Source organism: Callospermophilus lateralis, unplaced genomic scaffold, assembly GCF_048772815.1.
Source record: "Callospermophilus lateralis isolate mCalLat2 unplaced genomic scaffold, mCalLat2.hap1 Scaffold_103, whole genome shotgun sequence".
NCBI lineage: Eukaryota > Metazoa > Chordata > Mammalia > Rodentia > Sciuridae > Callospermophilus > Callospermophilus lateralis.
In genome coordinates this window covers 2791058-2813066 of record NW_027510486.1, presented here as the reverse complement: position 1 = coordinate 2813066, position 22009 = coordinate 2791058, and the positions used below count along the sequence as shown (strand labels likewise).

At 31.9% G+C, this 22009-nt stretch overlaps 1 pseudogene; it reads right to left on the bottom strand.

Moving 5' to 3' along the window:
• Positions 1-21724, bottom strand: part of LOC143409589 (cadherin-10-like) — a 57562-nt pseudogene extending 35838 nt beyond the window's left edge.
• Between the last annotated feature and the right edge of the window lie 285 nt (positions 21725-22009).

The window sequence follows — 22009 nt, the reverse complement described above, 5'->3', positions numbered from 1 at the left end:
CTGACTTCCAGTGTGTGAGTTCAGGCTTTGTTTTCACTCCATTGATACTTTACAGGAACACTAGTCAGTTCTTTCAGAGTATCTTCAAATTGGGTTTGTCTGATATTTTCTCATGAGTAGATTAAGGCTATGCACCTTTGTGAGATATATCCAAAAGGGATGTGTTCTCCGTATGTCATAACTTGTCAGGGAGTACATGCTGTCAATTTTTCTTAGGACTGATGAAGTTAACCTTGGTCACCTGGCTAAAGTGTTTCTGCCAGGTAATTAATGTCATCAAAATTGATGATAAAATTATTTTTAACCATGACTACTTACTCTAGTCTCTATGTTTTCTTTTACTTTTTCATGTTAGCTTGGACTTCTTTGTATTCTTAGACACAACCTTAGATTCTGAAAGTTGGTCTGCTGTGAACTTGCTATTATAGCTCTGGTGATGTATCAAAAATTATTTATCATTTTATTTAATTTCTTGATTTGTACAGGACAATATCCATTACAAGGTGTATATTTCATTTTGATTATAATTAGTGATATTCCTGTTAATTTCTAGTACCTTCTGAGACTTAAATAGGATATTGTTCATGCTCCATTGGTTCACACTAAGGGGAACCCAAGTTTTAGAACTGTATTGTTATAATTGCAATGATGATCTCTCAGTATTCTTCCTCAGTTATTTGTTGGAAAGTATATATGTGGATAAAGGTGTATGCATATTTGCAAATACATATATTTGTTTTTTCCTAAGATATTAATTAAAATATTTTCAAGGTGTTCTGTACTTTTCTGAAAAACTACAATTGAGATGGAGCCTTCATCAAAATAGAAACTTTGGTCTTCTGTCAAATAATCTAAATAGATTTATTAAAAGTACATATGTTGCTGAGCACAGTGGCACAAGCCTATAATCTCAGTAGCTCAGGAGTTTGAGGCAGAAGGATCACAAGCCAGCCTCAGCAATTTAACAAGGCCATAAGCAACTTAATGAGACCCTGTCTGAAAATAAATAATAAAATGGCTCCAGATGTAGCACAGTGGTTAACTACCCATGGGTTCAATTCCCAGTACCAAAAAAAAAAAAAAAATGTTGTACACATATCACAGTTGGTTTCATGGCACGTCAATTTCAGTAGTTAATTCATTCAAAATACTTTTATTCAGGGTTCTACATGTATACTTTAATAATGCTTCTTTTTCAGAATTACTCGGAAACCATTCTTAGGGCAAGATTTATTGAGTATTTTTCAAAATTAAAAACTGTTTCTCTACATTTTAAACACAGGGAAGAATGATTTATTCATACTTTATTTATTTGCATGTCCTGTGTGTTGAATACAAGTATCTCAGTTTGTCAAATTCACTGAAATTGATTTAATTGAGAGCCAGTCTGTTCTCCCTACAAGAGCATTTACCACATAGGGCATGCAGCAGAGGAGAGCTGGAAAAGGTGCAAAGATTGTTACTTACACAGTGACTAAGGCAAAGGAGCACCTGTCACCCATCTTAAGTTTAATTTCTCTTTAAAGACATCTATTTGCATGCTTCTTATTTTTTATCTTACAGTTGATGGTTCTTTAATTATGTGGTATGCTTTTCTATCAATTCCAATTTATTGTTGTTTTAAATTCATTCTCAGGTGTCAGATTGAATCATCTGCTTCTCTTTTTAAGTTGAGGGCAGATAAATAATTCTTCCTGGTAAGTATGCTCTGGCCAAGGCAAGAATGTGAGGAGACAGGTAATTGCAATTTCTGTAAAGCATACAAAGAATTGTAATAAGCAAGTAAAAATCTAGACAGTGATGTTGCAGAGAAGGTTCCCTGAAAACTGAACAAAATATATGGCTACTGAAGTAAATATGCTTTTGCACAGCACCTGAATTGTCATTATTAAAGATTTCAAAAGATTTTGAGTTATTTCTGTGTGGTTATTGTTGTTTTCTGCTTCTGACATTTGAGACTGATATTTCAAGTCACTTGTTCTACCATACATTTGATCAATAGGACTTTTCACTAGAATATTAAAAACATTACAGATTGGTGCACCAGAATTGAAATCATCGATACCTCAATGTGGGTAAGAAACATTGGAGGACAGACATAAGACAGGCAAAGTAAGAAATGTGACACAGACTTCCCTAACAGCCACACAAGAAGTGGCAGAAATCAGCTAGAGGGGAAGCCAGGCAAATTTTCACCTTCAGTTTTGGAATTTAGCCCCAAATAGCTACTGTTTTGTTTTGTTGATTCAAAAACAATGAGGTTCAAAGAGCTGTAATTTGTCTTTATCCTTTGTTCCCTGCCCTTGTTGGTATTCACATTTACATAAGAGTGCTCTGCTTTTCCAGAGTTGAGATAAAAAAGCACCACACATGTGAATCAACAAAATAATTTAACATTAGTTTAATTTTTTATTTGCTTTGTGTGCATTCTTATGGTAACATCTCTATGCTGCATAATAATCTCAAACAATACTTGCTTCAAGAAAAATAAAATAATTATGCATGTTTATAAAACATTCCATTGTATAATGTTTAAAAGATGTTTTTTAATGAGCTTAACAGGAAGAAATTAAAAACTAGATAAAGCTCCTTGGAGGCAATTGCAGAGTAGTTAAGGAAATTACACAATGCTAAGTGGGCATTTAGGAGAAAGCAGAGAATTGAAAGTCACACTAGAGACTGAGGAAGTGGTAAGACTTTGGAATTGAAGATACTCATCAGAGGAAAGAGAGAAACCTATATTTGTGAACCCTGGAGACCTTATCAAAAACTTAGCTTTGGGCATTTAAGTTAAATTGGAGCAAACAGAGATTCTTCGTAATATCTTAGTTTCCTGTTTATGCCATTGAGGAAAGTAGCATGACAAAGCTTTCAGAGAGGCTGCCAGTGATCCCCATAGTTTTTAGAATTTATCTTTATACATTTCTTTGAAATTGTCTCTGCGTTAATTGGCATCAACAGTTATGCAGAATTGCAATGTGTACAAACATAAAAAGTATATAGGTTTGGGGAAGGTTATGATAAACCTTAAGTTAATCATTCATAGATATAGTACTATTCAGTCTTCTGACAGACAATATGTCTCACCTGAAATTTTAAGTTCAATAAAAATTCTTAAACAACAGCCTAATTTTGCATACCTCATTTTTTTAAACACACAGACACACCACACACAAACACACACAAACACACACACACCACACAAACACACACACACACACACACACACACACATACACAAGTTTGTTCTAGAGAGTATCATGATACAGAAGGACTTTGAATCCCATTACACAAAATGCCAAGTTGATTGGTGTAGGTCAAGTTTCCTTTAGAATAACTGGAATATTGCAAGTGAGTTTTTACATATTTCTGTATATCTGATTTCTCTTGGACTCATATGATTTTATCACATGTGGGAAATAGTATATTTTCCCACTTTCGGTCACCCTAAACCTTTAGCCAAGATTGGTCACGTCTGTGTTCACTTGTGTGTCACATACATAGCTTCGATAGTCATTTTTTACTAGTCATAGATATTTATAACCCACTGTCTTTCTTTAGCTCTCTCAATTCAAAATGTTCAAATTGAATTGAAATCTCTTTCTCTTCAAAGAGACTTGTCTGGCAGAAAGCGTGAAAGTATCTTTGTATTGATATTTTACCTTTTATCCCACAAATCTTTTATCGACCTGGTTTCTAAGTCCTGTGGATCACCTCCTTAAATACACTATAATCTCAAATCCCTCCTCTCCTCAACATTAGTTCAGACTCTCATCAATTCTTGCCTTTCCTGTCCAAGTAGCGTGCTTCACTTCTACCAAAACAATTAGTCAAAAAGAAGAGCTATGCCTGATGCTTTGAAAATAGTAAGGATCTCTTAGATAATACATGCAGTGCTTTATATTCAGCCCTTCTCCTGATACTAACACTGCTTGCACTTCATTTCTTTCACAATCACTGCTTTGAACCCTGGGCCCCCACCATGCTAAATCATACACCTTTCACTGAATACCAATGGTGTTCACTCTGTTCTAGCAACAAAACAAAACAAAACAAAAAAATGCTCTTTGCCTCAATGCCAATATTTTTGTTGTTGTTGTTTTTTATTTTAGAGGGAGTTTTAGATAATTTTCTCTTTACTGATGGTTTTACATGTGAGAGGGCACATCATTTGTGTTACAGCAGTCTTTGATAGCTGTAGCACTGATCTTCATAGATAATCTCTACTTACATGTTCATTCATGTTTTGTATATATATGTGGTGTATACATTTGTATTTTCACTTATACACATGATATATATTTATACACACAATATATGCATGCAAAAGCATCAAGATTGTAAGATAAATTACAAAGTGACATCATAAACTCTGTGTGTGTGTGTGTGTGTGTGTAAGAGAGAGAGAGAGAGAGAGAGAGAGAGAAAGAGAGAGAGAGAGAATCAATCTCTATACTTTATCCAAATGCAGATTATTGTGGGTCTACCCTGCTTCTTAATACTTGCTTTATGATTATTATAAACTATTATTATTTCCCAGCATAGTTCTTGACACACACTAGGAATTTAATCAATGTTTATTAAATCGACAAATTCTTAATAATATTATTTCTGTGTAATTCTTGCAAACTGTAGGCATTGGGGCGAAGAGGGAAAAAATCCAACAATTATTTGACATTATTTTCATGGTCACAGTAAAAATCACACTATATCTAACTAAATAAATTATAGAACAGTGCTGTGAAACATGAGTATATTTATTTTTTCTAGAAAATAAGAAGGGGAAAAGAGACATTTTAAATTTCATTTTCTTTTCAAGCTGAAGCATCTTCCTTGGGACATACCTGACAGTTACTCTAGTTGAAAAGTGCTTGCTAACTTTAAAATGTGCAGATCAGCCTGGGGCCTACATTATCTTTGGATCCCCAGTTGAGGGGAGGTTGACTCTATTTACAAAGAGAAAACCAGCAGTTATTAAATCAAATCTCTTTGGTACCAGGCAGGGATTATGGTAGTCTCAGATCTCCCTAAATATACATGCCTTAAATTCCTATGCATATCATATAAAATTTCCTTGAAAGACCTTGTCTAGTGAAAACTTGATTATGCATCTGCCCAAGCAGTATAGAGAACTCATGAAAAGGACCAGTCATGTTTGGTCTTTAAGTATCACAAAAGCACCCACCTATGAAGGTATGATTTCATGCTCTTGTACCAAAATGCTTAGATGTTGAAGAATTCAGTGTGTCCTCCTTGAAGCTGACCCTATAATCCAGATGTGTAAGGTGAATCATATAATTAACTAAAAGTGGAATGCAAGAAGGAGGAACGATTTTTTAATGTACTATTTTCTTTATATACTGCTTAGAAGTACCGAATTGAGAGCCAAATTATGTCAGTCTTCAGGCTGATCCTTCTATTCCAACTGCATAATTATGAATACTGACTTCAGTTTATAAATTTCTATTGTTTTAACTAATAAAAGGAGGGAGAAAATTATAATAGTCTTCCTCATACACATGTTGTGAAGATTAAATGAGAATGTTTGTGTTATATTTTATACTATTTAGCACATGCTATAAAAATACCTATTATTTTATAATATTGTTCTATCTTGTTTATTTTGAGCAAAACATATAATCTATACTTACAAGAAATTAATGGGATAATATAAGTCATCAATCAAGAACATCAACATCATACTAAATGGAAAAACTAAAAGCATTTCCTCTAAAATCAAGAACAAGACAATGCTGTCCACTCTCACCATTCCTATTCAATATTGTTCTTGAAACATTAGCCAGAGCATGCAAAAAAGAAAAGGAAATCTTAGGGATAAAACTAAATAAGAAGTCAAACGATCTATGTTTGCCAATGATATGATTCTATAAGATTCAAAAAACTGTACCAGAAGACTTTTACAGTTTATAAATGAGGTTAGCAACATAGCAGGATATAAGATCAATACCCATAAGTCAATAGCTCCCCTATACTCCAATACTGATTGAGTTGAATAAGACATCAGAAAAACCATCTCATTCACAATGACCGAAAAAAAAAAAAAAAGTTAATACTTGGGAATTAACCTAACCAAGGAGAAAAAATAGCTCTACAATGAAAATTATAGAACACTGAAGAAAGAAAATGGAGACAATTTTAGAAGATAAAGACATCCCATGTTTTTGAATAGGCAGGAGCATTATTGTCAAAGTGGACATTCTGCCAAAAGCATTGTATAGCTTTAATTCAATCCCCATCAATATACCACTGATATTCTTCACAGAATTAGAAGAGACAATTCTTAAATTCATTTGGAAGAATAAGAGATCCAGAATAGCCAAAGCAATACTAAACAGGAAAAGAGAAGCAAGAGGAATCACAATATCTGATCAATTTCTACTCTGAAACATACTACAAAGAGGTAGTAACAAAAACAGCATGGTATTGCCATCAAAATAAACATAAAGACCAATAGAATAGAATAGAAGACACAGAGACAAATCTACATACCAATAGGTCATCTAATATTTGACCAAGGTGCCAAAAATATATCTTGGAGAAAAGATAGCTTTTTTAACAAATGGTGCTGGGAAAACTGGATAGTTATATGTAGAAAAATAAAACTAGACACTGCAAAAAACTCAGATTGAAATGTATTAGATTAAGAAAATAGTCTGGAAGCTTTAAAACTACTAGAAGAAAATATAAGGGTCAACACTCCACCATATTGGTGCTGACACCTATCCCCAAAGTGTAAGAAATAAAACCAAGAATCAATAAGTGGGATGTCATTAAACTGAAAAGCTTTTCCACAGCAAAGGAAATGATTAATAGTATGAAGAGGGAGACTATAGAGTGGGGGAAAATCTTGGCCAGCTACTCCTCCTCCAGTAGGGGATTAATATCCAGCATATACAATGAACTAAAAAAATGACCCAAACAATAAATGCGCAAAAAAAAAAACTAAACAGAAACTTCTCAAAAGAAGAAACACAAATAGCCAACAAATGCATGAAAAAATGTTTAAGATCTGTAGCAATCAGGGAAATGCATATTAAAAGTGCATTAATATTTTGCATCATTCCAGTCAGAATGGCAATAATCAAGACTACAGATAATAAAAAATGCTGATAAGATTGTGGGGGAAAAGATACACTTATACATTGTGGGTGGGACTGCAGATTAGTACAACCATTCTGGAAAGTAGTATGGACGATCCTTAAAAAATTAGGGATGGAGCCACTATGTGGGACCCAGCTATCCCACTCCTTTGTATTGCCCCCAAAGGTCTAACATTGATATACTGTAGCAAATCAGCCACCTCAATATTCATAGCAGCACAATTCACAATCGCTAATTTATGAAATCAACCCAGATGCCCATCAATAGATGAATGGAATAAGAAATTATTACACACACACACACAAACACACACACACACACACACACGTTTTTTTTTCCAGCATAGAAAATAATGAAATTATGTCATTTGCTGCTAAATGGATGGAAATGGAGACTATCAGGCAAAGTGAAATAAGCCAAAATCAGAAACTGAAAATTGAATGTTCTCTCTCATATGTGAAAGCTAGAGTAAAATAAAGGAAAGAGGGAAGGAAGGACAGGATATTATATAGAACCAATCAAATACAAATTTATACACAAACAAAAGGAAGTCAAGCAGAGAAAGATGAGTCAGAGCAGGGAGAGAAAATGGGAGGGCAAAAGAGGAGGAAAAAAAGTGGGGGATCATAACTGAAATTGATTTCCATGCATTGATAAGTTTGTCAGGATAACCCCAACTGCTATGTATAACTATAAAGCTGTAATAAAAAAGAACATCCAAATAAAAAGAACAAAAAGCATATATAAATATGAAATTGTTTCCAGACCTCAGTGATTCTGAATTGTTTTTTACTTTTTCTTTTAAATAGTTATAGTTGTGTATAATCTTTAGTGATAATCGAAGGGAAATATGAAGAGACAGCGTTTTCTTTTTTTTGTTGTTGTTTTATTGGGTACCAGGGATTGAACTCAGAGGCACTTTGACCACTGAGCCAACTCCCCAACCTTATTTTGTATTTTATTTTGAGACAGGGTCTCACTAAAGTTGCTCAGGACCTCACTAAGTTGCAGAGGCTGGCTTTGAACTTGCACTCCTCCTGCCTCAGCCTGCCAAGCTGATTACAGGCACATGCTACTGTGCCCAGCTAAGGGATGGTTTTGAAATATGCAGAAGATGAGTCTTGTTAAATTAATGTTCAATTACAAAGCTTATCCATCACCTATAATTTATTTTAACAAAAACTTTCCTGTGAGAAATTTTGCATTAGTTCTCAGGTCATTAATAAATGGTGGACAACAACTGATTTTTGTTACTATTCTCAATAGTTCATGGGAAAAAAAATATAACAGACAGTAATAAATTCACTATTCTGAGTACACTTTGGATAAATCTGGATGCTATATAATAAATACCATATCAGATTCTCATTAATTTGACATGTATCTTATATATATATATATATATATATATATATATATATATATATATATATATATAATACATATAATATATCATATTAATTTGACATATATCTAATATACCACAAATGAGGGTTTTTCATTCATTGCATGATCTTTGGTTTATAATTTAAAAGTTTTCCCTTCGTAAAATCTCAGCTAACCTGACGTTACATAAATTTACTTGCTATTGGTTTATGATTTCTCAACCTCAGTTGTACGAAATAAGTTCTGTGAGTAAATGCTAGGACAGCAGACACATCCTTAGCTAGAACGTAAAGTAATCTGTTCCCTTTGTATTTTGCTTCAGTGTTGTGTAGATAGTTGTAGCCTCTGAAAATTTTGCAAGGGTTTGCATCCCATTTGTGGGTCAGGTCTGTATGTTTTGCCTGAGTCTCAGATGCTAGTCTTGTATACCAAATCAAGTCTCTTGAGTCCTATTGCTTTCTTGACACTTGCAGTTCCTTCAAAAACTGGAGCCAAATCTTAGACACTAACTAGGTGAATGAAAACCTGACCACCGGTTTAACTGCTTTTGCAAACTCTTTTTCTCTAGAAGAGGGGCTTCCTTTCTGGTGTTTTTGTTTTGTTTTGCTTGAAAGAAATTGAGAGTAGAGTTCTGCAGCTGTTCTCTGCAACATTTAAGTAAGGATGCTGGGCCTAGCATCCTCACTATAGATGAGATATCCCTCATATAAGCCTTGATATTTACCCTTTTCCTTCTCAAGACTCTCGACTCAAAATTGAATTATTTTTCCAGGGATGTTTTTATTAAAAATAAATAAATAAAATGTAATTTTGAAAAAAATCCTGTTGTCCAGTTGCTTTTGCCAAAATACTATGATCTAGTTACAGTAATTTAATATTTGCTTAGATTATTTCCATAAAGCCTATTTGGTTTTATTATGATTTTAGGAAATTCATACAGGAAGTGAACAAAAGTAGATGGATAGGCCTAAAATATTCAAATTGGGATGCATTACAGATATATTTAAGGTATGGACATATAATATCTTTCTAACTTTTGCAAAATGAAATAGCAAATCTCGTGGAACATTGAATATTTGACTAATTTGCCCTGTAGTCCTCATTAAAGATAGTGTTAAGCAGTTATTTATGAGACAAGCACATTTAGTTTATTGTGAAACTCATGATTATATATCTTTCCAGGTTTGAGGTGTTTTTATTTAATATTTGACCATTAATAAATGGCAGCTTGGCATCAGAACAAGAAAAACACTAAAATTTGAAAACTGAGATATAATACTTGATATTTACCCTTTTCCTTCTCAAGAGAAAATCCATGTATTGAAATACTATTATATGCTATGAGAATTACTGAAGCCATTTTATTTATCTGACCTTATTGATTATTTGCAACATTATTATGAGTAACAAGTGATTTATATACAGGGATTGAGGTTCAAGAATATCAAATTGCCTAATTTTATGCACTTTCAGTTTTTAAACTTATTGAGGCAACCTTAGAAAAAATATTTTGAGTCACATGAATTAATTGTTATTCATTTAACATATTTTAAAATGTCAACCTAAATATTATTGATATGTTGGCTTAAATAATTGTCTTTTTTATTATAAGGATTCTTAGCAGCCTCCCCAGCATCCATCCACTAGATGTCAGTAGGACCCACCAGGTAACACAAAAAAATATGTCAAGATATCGACAATTGACATCTTGCAGGCAAAATTGCCCTAAACTGAGAACCACTGTTATAAATTCACACAATGAAATAAACAAATGAGTCAGGACATCTTAGCTTGCATGGGTCCCTGTCCCTTCCAAATGACAGAAGTATTTATGCAGCATATTGAGAAATATTAAATTTGGATGATTCAACTTTATTGAAAGCTTAAGTTTTGACTCTACTTTTATAATATTTAAAGATGAAGATGCTAAAAGAGCAGCACTTGCACAGATCAACATTATTGGACACTAAATAAATAAACTAAGTGCTAGACAGTGAGTCAATGCCTCAGAGAGTTATTTATTTAGTCTTACATCAGGCCACAAAGTATATACTAGTGTCCAGTGTAACTAATGACACTGGAAAATAGAAAGTGCAGTTTAGTTCATCAAGGTGAAAATGCTCTTAGAAGTACGAGATCACTGAGTCTCATGCAGGTTGATCGCAGGATCTGCTCCTGAACTGCAAATATGGCAGGTTACAATCAAATCACTCAAACTCTTGTGCTATGCATTGAAAATTCAGTTCATCTGAATTAAAATTTGATGACAGTGGAATATATTTGACCCAAGTATAAGACTTGGAGGGGAAAAAGAATGGAAAACTATCTAACTGTGTCCTATACTGATGACATATATAAAGGACAATACTGGGTTAAAATATATATAATTAGGGCTGGGATTGTGGCTCAGCAGGAGAATGCTCGCCTAGCACAGGTGGGACCCAGGCTCGATCCTCAGCACAACATACAAATAAAATGTGTCCATACACACCAAAAATAATTTTTTTAAAAAAATACATGTATATAATTAAAATAAATTCCTCCTGTCTCCCTTATTTTTTTTAACATGGCTGATAGAAAATTTACACTTACACATGTAGCAAACATTCTAAATTTACATTATATTGTTAGTAGACAGCATTGGTTTTCTCTTTATTATACCCACTCTTAGTTTCAAAGTTAGTATGAGATTTCTATGATACATTGCACATGAAAGATTAAATAAACAGAACTAACTTTGTGTATCTAATAAAATGATATTAGAAATTAAAATCAAGTTTCTTGAATGTTAGATGATTTAGGCTATCAAATGACATTCTAATTGCCATGACTGAGTGTTCCCAACAGTCAGATACAGTTGCAAATGTTTGTAATATAAAAGATAATTTAGCAAATAAAAATCACTAAATTATGTTTCCATCCATATTTTAAAATAATGAGTCAGGAAGCAGGATGTGCTAAAATCCCTTTAAATATATTGTGCTTCACATTTAGAATTGAACATTGATGTCAACACATCTCTGTCATAACTATCACTTTGGCCTTAACATCTTTAACCACTCATTTTCTTCTCATTTATATAATTGAGATCATAACACTGATCTGAATGAGTTGTTCTGATTAAATAAGATAGGTCAATAAATAATATGGCACAGTGACCTATAAAAATGCCATTTAGAAAATGCAAAAATTATTGCAGTTTTTTCCTTTCATTATTATTAGCATCTTAATGATTATTATTGCCACTGTTACTACAGCAGGGTTTATATATTGTGCCTAAGAGATGGCAATCAAAAATTTCAAGTTAATAAAATAAAAAGAAATATTTATTAAATGAATGAATAAAGGACTCACAGCAATTGAAAACATAATCAAGTGTATTTTCATTGATCATTACTGCCTATAAAATGTCTAATTTTCTTAATTTAATTAGAATCGATATATTTGCTTATCAAATGTGCTATTAGTGAATGGACTGCATTTTAGACTACTGAGAATTTAAGAATATAGTACTAATCCAAATGATTATTAACTACTGATAAAATACATTTTTTTTCCAAAATACTTTGCTCATTGTACATTGTGAAATTAATTAGTTATGGCTTATTCTCTTCAATTTGCATGTTCATTCTCCCAGGAATACATTTGTAATCTAAAATTTGTTTTATTTAATTTTTAATTGGTGCATATTTATTATACAGAATTGTGGGTTTTAATATGATATGTTCATACATACTTTAAAACAAAATATGATCAATTTAACTCCCCAATACCTTACTCGCCCTACCCTCCTCCCTACCTCAGTTCTTCTTTCTCCATCTTAATGATCTTGTATATTTACAGTGTTCTTTTTTTTTTCCTGTTATGAAATTTCTTTTAAATTGTTTATATCTTTAAACCTGTTTTATGGAATTATGTGTATTTATTATCAGTTTGCTTTTTATTGTAAATTGACAAAGATAATGTGAAGATGAAACCTGATTTCTTGAAAATAGAGTACATGGATGCCATCCTTCCTCATTGTCCTGGGCTCAACCTTATGTGTGATGGGCACTTGCATCAAACACCCAGCAAGCAGTCTCCATGGGTACAGAGGCAGGCCATTGGTCTTCTGAAGAAGGTTCTATCTGAACTTAACATTCCTTCACATAAGTAATTGTAGGCAATATAATTTAAAAAATACACTACTAATAATCACATTTTGATTAAAAAACAGAGAAAAGAATAAAATGCTTTCAAATCATCCAACAGTGCTGGGGCTATAGCTCAGTAAATAAATAAAATAAAGGCATGCTATCCATCTAGAACTACAAAAGTAAATAAATAAATAGCAAAAAAAAAAAAAAAAGAAAGAAAAAAAGAAACCCACAGTGAATTCTTACACTATCATTCATTCTGAGTAATAGTCTTCAAAGATACAAATATCACAAAAAAGCCATTGCATTTTATATTTTAATATTTTATTAGGAAAATATTTAAACCAAAACACTAACTGAAATGGAGATATATTTAGAAGTAAATATTCAGCAAATGATGAGAAATTAGATTATCACTAGAATTTGATTTTTATGTCTCATTTCTAACAACATTAAATTCCATCTTGAAGTATAGGCTCTTTTAGAATAGAAAAAAATTGATTTGGTTTTGGGTGTGTCCACTGAGACTCATTATCATTCTCTGTATGTACAATTAGGCATGTAGTCACACAAATTTGTACAAGAAAAAAAAGAATAAATGTATGTATTATAAGGGCAGAAGCTAGGGGGTCTTAATATATTCTGAATTTATTTTGAGGATTTGAAGTGTTAACAGTTGACATTAAATACACAGTGATTGGAAATATTTCTCAGGTTTTAGAAGATTTTTCTATATAGCCCTTTCTGATGAAGTATTTATAATTTGTCAAATTATATTTTGTATCATAAAAATTTACCTTTAAGCTAGCGTCCTTTTATTAAGTTCTAAATAGAGAGGAGTGAATTGTTAATTATAACAGTGCATTTTCAGTAAAATATTAAACTAAATGTATAAATATAAAGATGATTGTTAATCACAGCTCCTGTCTGAATAAAATATGCCTGAAATATTTCATTTTATTTTGAATAACAGTGAACTCATCAACATATAGTTTTAGTTCATTTGTTTAGCACATTTTCAAGTGTTTCAAATAAAATTGATAGTTCCTTTTTTATTTCTTCTTTTAACTCTATTTTGTTTTATTTTTCTAAAACTTAAAAAAAAATTCTAAAACTTTCTTCAGAATGAGCATAAATTACCATTAAAGGCCACTTACTCTGTGGGAAGCGAGGTGGATTGTCATTGATGTCTGTCAGTGTGATGTTCACTGTGGTGATCCCAGACAAACCTCCCATCTAGCCACCCATGCCTTTGGCTTGGATGACCACCTGGTATTGTTCTCTGTTTTCTCTGTTCATATTTGGTAAAGCAGTTCTGATGATACCTGAAGAAAATACAAATACTTTCATTATTCTAACTGGATTTTCAGTTATTATTTGATTCAGCTCACAAGTAGTATTTTTAGACTAGTGAATTTTTAAAAGATATTCTTTTGATATTGATTTCTATTAATTGTAAAAATAATTCCATATAAATATTTTCTGGAAGTTCCCAGTGTATTCTAGAGTCATCTGAATCCATGTATAAAAACACGAAAACAATTACATTTCCATTAGCATATTTGATATTTTAACATTGAGTTTTGTCATCTTTAATTGTGGCATCCTCAGACTTTCATGAGTATTAATGCTTTGTTCTCATTCTCCCCTCTCTGTACTAATAAAGATGACAAAGATGGTTAAATGAACGAACACCGATTCATTATTCCTGACCTGTTTCCGACTCCACAGAGAAATAGGGCTGCCCTTGAAGTATGCTGTAAATGACTCTGGCGCTGTTCCCATAGGAAGGGTCATCAGCATCTGTAGCTGTGACTTGCACCACAGAAGTACCTGAAGTATCCAAACTCAGCTTAGTTCTGCACAGTACCAGAAGGAGGAGCAAAAGCTCCATTGAAGACTTCATTGATGTTTGTCTTTAATAATGGCCACTTAATAAAACTTTTACATATAATTTGGATGATAATCAATTATATGTGTGTGTGTGTGTGTGTGTGTGTGTGTATTTCATGAACTACTAAAATAAAGTTCATATTTATAAGGGCTTTATAGTAAGATGATAAAGTATAAATATTTGATTTTTATATTTATATAGTGTTACTGCAGTTCAACTTTAAGTTCAACTGCATAATCTATATTTAATCAACAGTATTTTATGTATAAAATAGATAATGCTGCAGTTTTTCAAATGTTAACAAATATGATCATTTTTTCAAATTCTCAGTTTTGATATTTAAATTTATTTTTATATAATAGATTTGTTTTTTTTAAAGGCATATCTAAGCACAAAGTAATAAGTCTGTTCTCTTCCTCACCCCTGCACTAATTAACTCTAAAAATAATTAACATCTGATCTAGAATACATCTTTATGAATATATTAAATTCTTAACTTAGAAACAATCTAAGATGATCCTAATTTTTATGAACTACTAAAATCTAATAAAGTTCATGATATTTATAAGGGCTTTAGAGTTAGGTGATTGTCCCAAGCCCTTGGAATTTAGTAAGTAAACATTAAATAACAATCCAGACCAAATCTTTTGAGAATTGCAGTTTAAAACATTACTATTTAAATTGTTACATGTAAAAAAAAAAGTCATCATAGCGGTCACATCAATTTAAAAAATGTACATACATTTGAAAAGTGTGTATTTGTATTAAATTCAAATGTGTGTCTCTCTAAAAATATTATCTGAATTTCTTGGTGCATTTAATTCTTTGTCATCCTCTATCTAATTAAAAATGACAGTATTAGCATTATTCTCCTACAAATATGTTTATTTTTATTTAAATTGAAAAAATAAACTCCACTTTCTTGAATTTTACCCTTTTCATGACTTCTGTTTTATAAGTTTCAAAATTCAACCTTGTAATTCTCTACCAGCAAATGATTAATTGTGTGTTTTCAACTGGAGGTTTATTTCAATTTGAGATTCATATCAGCAGGTTTAAATATATTGTATATTTTTATATACATGTATATTTTATATATACAAATACATATATGTATATGTATGTATACATATATGTGTTATAATAAATGAGTATCTTAATACATAATAAGAAATAAATCAGTAATTGAATTCCATCATTTGGTATATATAGATAAGCTAAATAAACTCTTTTGGTAATTTGTAACTAATACACATAGCTAAAATTCTATATTGCATTAATAGTAATATTTTTCTTGTGTGTATGCGGTACTGTAATTAAACCCAAGGCCTCGTGAATGCTAGCCAAATGGTCTTCCACTGTGCATAAACCCCAATCTTTCTATTTATTTGAGACAGGTTCTCAGTAAGCTACTCAGGCTGGCCTCAGGATTAGAATTCTCTTGCCTCCATCTCTCCAGTGACTGGCTTTACATGTGTGAACCACTGCAACAGGCAATACTATTCTTAAAATCATTGGCCACCTATATCTGCAGGTTCTTTATTTTAGGACTCAATTTTCCTAGGTTCAAAAATATTTTTTAAAAATGTACATCTACTGAATATGAGTAGAAGTTTTTCCTGTAATAGTCTCTATCCAATGTAGCATAGCTACTATTTCTATAGCATTTTTATTGCAGTAGGTATTATAAATAATCTAGAAATGATTTAAAATACATGTGTGGATGGGTATTCATTGTATGCAAATACTGTGTGATTTTATATGAGGAAATTGAGCATCCAAGAATTTCAGTATCTGTGGGCAGCCCTGAACCAGCCTTTGTGGAAAGAAAGAGATGACTATAATTATATCCTAGGACAGAATTTTACACATCTTTTAAACAAATCCATGTGACATAAAATTAATATTCTCACATTTTTCTATTGAAAGTCAATTTTTAATTAATTTTTAAAAGAAGATCTATCATTCTATCATATATATATATATATATATATATATATATATATATATATGATTTACAAATTCACAAGCACTGTGAAATGAATTAATTTCTTTTTTCCTTATTTCCTAACTAAAATAATGTTAAACATGTAGTCTTGATAAGGAATATATAAAATGTTTTCAGTTAATTTATCCTAATATTTTAAGTATTTCTTGAAATTTTTCATGTTTTAAATATCTTCATAATGCTGTAAATAAACTTACCTACAACAGACATTTCAGGAACACTAGCTGTGTAAATTTCTTCTGGAAATTTTGGTTCATTGTCATTGATATCATGGATTTTTATCACAAATTCAGATTCTGGCTCCACTAGCCGCAGAGTTCTTCTGTTAATTGCTTGCGCACGTAGAGTGTAAAAGGCCATTTCCTCCCTATCAATTCTTCTTGTGGCATGAATATCACCTGTTTTTTCATCAATAATAAAAAGAGTTCCAGCTCCATCTCCAGATAAAATATATTTGAGTGATCCATCTCCTTTATCTTGGTCTGAATGAAGCTATGGGAAATAAAAATGAGCATATCCATGATAACGTTTAAAGGCGAATAATGCTGAAAGAATTCAAAGAAGGTCCTTCAAATTCCATCACAGAATAATGGGGTCAGTAATCTTACTTCCGGAAATGAGAGTTGAATAGGTTTGATAACGCTCATTTATATGCTTTAAGCACCAGGAATAGTCTTTTATGTATGATTGTGATTTTTTTTTATAAATGGGAAAAAGTAATAAAATGAACCAAATCCCTTCTTCCCTTTACTTGGTAAATAACCATTTTCATGGGCAAATAAATCTGATTGAGACAGCAACCATCAGTCTTGATGTGTTGTTGTAAACAGTTCTCTCAATCTTTTGCTGTATGGAAAAGTCTTTAACTCTCATATTTTGCAGGAATTTCACCTTCTACAAACTTATTATTAGTCATTGTATTTCTATCGGGGAATTAGAAATATTTTAGGATTTGTAAGATAGACAAAGCTGAAAAGCATAGTGTATACTTTAGGAAAAATATACACCATTTTTGGTTCAAAGAAAAGACAGAGACTACCTCATAAATATTTGTAGGTCTCATAGCACAAGTTCAGATAGAAATCTACAAAAAAACACACAATATATATGTCATAAGTCAAATTAAAAATTATTTGATACTTATTACTGAAAAAAATAGGAAACTATAAAATAAAAAATGTTCTGGCTTCTTGCCTTATCAAATCTATCTTCTTAAAATCCTTAAATGGCAAGACAATGCAGGGCAAGTCTTTTTCTTTCTTCCTTGCTTGTGTCCAAAGAAAACCACACTCAATCTTTCAAAATTAATTCACATCAAAGAGCTTTGCATGCATCCACATGGACATCCCATTCCAGTACCATCAGAGTGAGTACAAATGCAAACCCAGGAATCTGTGTGTCATGGGAAAGTTCCGTATATTCTGCCTGTCACCAGATACCCACCTATAAGGTCAGCCCCCAGACTTATGGATACAGGTATCAGTGAGTGAATTTGGTCTTAAGAAGACTTGGAGAAGAGATACCCATAGAACCTAAAGGAAGCCCAAGGATGTTTGAGCAGGTAGTAATGTGTCCCTCATGCATTGTGGATTATAAAAATGGATATGGATTCTAGTGAGTGTATCTCTTGCCTTCCACTGGATTTGTGTCCTTAAGGAATGAGGTTGGCCATAGGAAGCACGAAGTTTGGCTTTGAAAACCACAAGGATTGTAAGGTTTTCTTCACTTGTAGCACACAACCAGTAAACATTTTTATGTTAGGATTACAGTTTTATTATTTGAAACAAAATATTACACTTCAAATTTTTATTATTTGCCTTAAGATATATTTAATAAATTGTAGATTTTTCTTAATTTCTAATATTAGCACTATCAACAAAAGTAGTTTGATTTTTAATGATTATCAGTAATTTGTATTTACCTATCAACTCTTGAAAAATATTTTTATTTCTCTTATTTCAGGATTGATAACTCATTATTACAAATATAATGCAAGACAGAAAACCCAAAAGGCATATTCACTTTAGAGACAAAGATAAAGAAATTAGAGAACAAAATTTTAAATACATTTTTAGCTATTCATAAACAGTAAGGTAGGGGTGGAAAACTCAGGAAATATCTACTTTTAACTGAAAAGCTCTTAGAAGTAACATATGATTGTGTTGTCCAGGGAACCACTCTCAAAAAGTCACAAGATTGATGCTTTTTAGTAAATGAAAATGCACATAGTTGCTGGGAAACTTTCCAATTATATGCATGTACCACACAGTGGTAATTTTCCATATGGCAGATCTAGGCATTGCACATTTCTTTCTGCCTGGGAATCAAAATAATTCAAGAAAAGAGCATTGATAATATCAATATCCATCATTTGAACAGATGACTTTATGGTTTGCAATAGACAGTTCTGATTTTTTTTATTCATTCAGTAATTTGAATGGATAAATATTTGTTTATTATCAGAAGAGTCAGGTACAACTAAGTGAAATCAAAAATTTCATTCTAGTTCAATGAAAGATTCAAACAAAGTGTGGATGGATATTCACAGGACAGCTACCAAACTAGCCTACAGGAATAATGGAGGGTTTGTTAAGTATACACAACCAAACTACCCAATTAAGAATAAGAAGACATTTGAACTAGGAAAAGTTTTCCATTTTACAAATTTTACATCTTAGAAAAGAGGATGAATATAGAACATAGATTTTGGTCAAGGATATAAAGCAAGATATGAAACTGATTAAAATCAGTTCAACTATTCTAATCAATAAAACATATTTATAAAGCTGCTCATATGGTGAGATATTAATTTCTATAATGCTGAATTTTAGAATATAAATCACAGCAGGATTTTTACCTATACTTATATTATACTACAGAGAGTAAAAATTAGATCCTATAATTGGATCACATACTGTGGGAGTTTCCATTGGATTAGAAAATTGTACATGTAGCAGGGAATCAAAGAGATGAGAATTGTAAGTCAGACTGTGACATTAAAAATTGGAAAATGAAGGATGTCTACTTTCTCCAACAGAAATATAACTAAGAGAATAAAATAGTTATAATTCTAACCATCGCATTAGTATTCTCTATGTATTTGTGTTTTATTGTTAAGAAACTATAGACAATAATTTTTTGAACTATACAATATTGAAGTAATGATAATTTGTATTTAAAGAAAACTTTGCTTACAGAGGGCCACAAGTAAACTCTATTATATTAGTTAAGAGTAAAAAATAAATAAATATATTTTTTTAAAAAAGAGTAAAACATGAAGCTGGATGTTGTGATGCACGGCTGTAATCCCAGCTACCAGGGAAGTTAAGGCAGGAAGATTTGCAATTTGAGACCACCTTTAACAACTTAGTCAGACACTGTCTCAAAATAAAAATTAAAAAGGGCTGGGGATGTAAATCACTGAAGAGTGTCCCTGCATTAAATTTCAAGTACTGCAAAAAAAAAAAAAAAAAAAAAAGACAGTAAGCAAAGGAATTTAAAAAAAAAAGAAACAAAGAAAAGAAAAAGAAAAACAAATGTTGGAACTGAGCATGTAGCTCAGTGGTAGAGCTTTTGGCTAGCATGTCATGTGTGAGGCACTGGGTTCAAATATCAGCACCACCTAAAAATAAATAAATAAAATAAATGTATTGTGTCCATTTACAACTAAAAACAAACAAAAAGAAAACAAAGATTAAAATGACCTTATTTACTGTCTTGATATTAACCTCTGTTTAATGATAGAAGGGTTTTTAAAAAATTGAGAAATGTATAAGTAAAAAACTAAAATTGATATCTGTCATTCTAAATGAGTCAGAGAGATGAATTCCTATACTCTCGAGATTGGAGAAAATGCCTCTTCCCGAAGATAAAACCCATGGTTGTTAAAGGCAGCTCCTTGCAGGGACACTGAATGCTGATGCTTTCCTAGCAGATATAGGAAGAGACAAATGGGCAATCCTTCTCCTCTATTTTTACATATCTCCTTAGTTTTCAAATCATCTTTTCTGAGCATACTCTATTCACATGTGCACTGGCATTGTTTCCTTCCGTCATTCTGTGTATGTGTGATACAGTTTATTTCTTGTTCTGCCTCATTTACTAAGTTCAGACAATAATTAATTATTATGATTGCAACCCTCTAATTACTCTTCCTTTTTTTATTTGGATATGAGGCGTCAGTGCTTGAATTTGTTAAACATTTAATTGAATAAGATCACTTATTTTTGTTGCAGAGAAGAGGCATCAATGGAACATGTGTTAAAAAACTTATCGCATCTATTTACAGAGAAATAACTTTCATAAGAACTTGTCTTGTGCTATTTTATTATATGAGACTAAGTTTTCTTTAAACAGGGAAAAAATATTAGATTATTATGGCTTTAGTTTCTCACTAACACCTGTTTTGCGGTGTGAAACATTTGTGCCACAAATCTTTAAGAAGAAATTTATGATAATACTGACCTTTTCTTTCCCTGAGGAAAGCCTATTAAAAATTCACAACCTGCTGTGTTACTTGTAAATTCACAAGCAGATAAAGGACATGGCAAGATACATGACAACTAATGAAAATAGAACAACTGGTACTGTACTGCACATTTAAAAGTCATCTTCCTATGCCTTAACTTTATTCAGATATGTTTAATTATAACATCATTACGTTTGTTTATATTGACTAGTTGTAATATTTAAAACTAAGCAATCCATTTAAATTAAAGAATTATTTGAAATATAAATGATTAATAAATGCCTGGTAATTTGAAATGTAGCACATATCTGATATTTTTATAGAATTTCTAATAAAGCAGTTATTTGAGATATTTACATAAAATAAAGCTTATAAGCTAAAAGGAACTCTGGATTACCCAGCTTAGGAACTAGAGAGTCAATTGTTTATTACATGGAAGTTAAATCAAGAGTAAACTCCAGGATGGGTTCATGTTGGAGGATCCTTGTTTCACAGTGTTCAGTCTGCTATAATCAGCTCCACAGACACATAGTTTCTATACAACAGAAATTTACATTCACAGTTCTGGAGGCTGGAAAGTCCAAGAACAATGTGTCAGCAGATTCAGGGTCTGCTGACACCTTCTCTTCCGTACCTTCTGGCTGTGCGCTCCATGGCAGAAGGAACCAGGGGTCTGCCTGAGGCTTCTTATATAAGGGCACTGTACCCATCTTATTCCTGAAGGTTTTTTAACCTGCACATCCTATCCACCACCAAAAGGCCCATCTAATACCATCAACTTGGAGGATAGGGATTCAAAATGTGAATTTAGGGTGAAACATATATTCAGACCATAGCAAATCTTTTACCTCTTGATAGCAGTTCATTTTTTTTTCTGTTCATTCATAAAATAAGAAAATATCACTAAAACAATAAAAGAATCTATCTTCAGAGTACATAGACGTTTAACATGTTACTGAAAGAATCCATAAAGGCTTTTACCTCATTTTTCCACT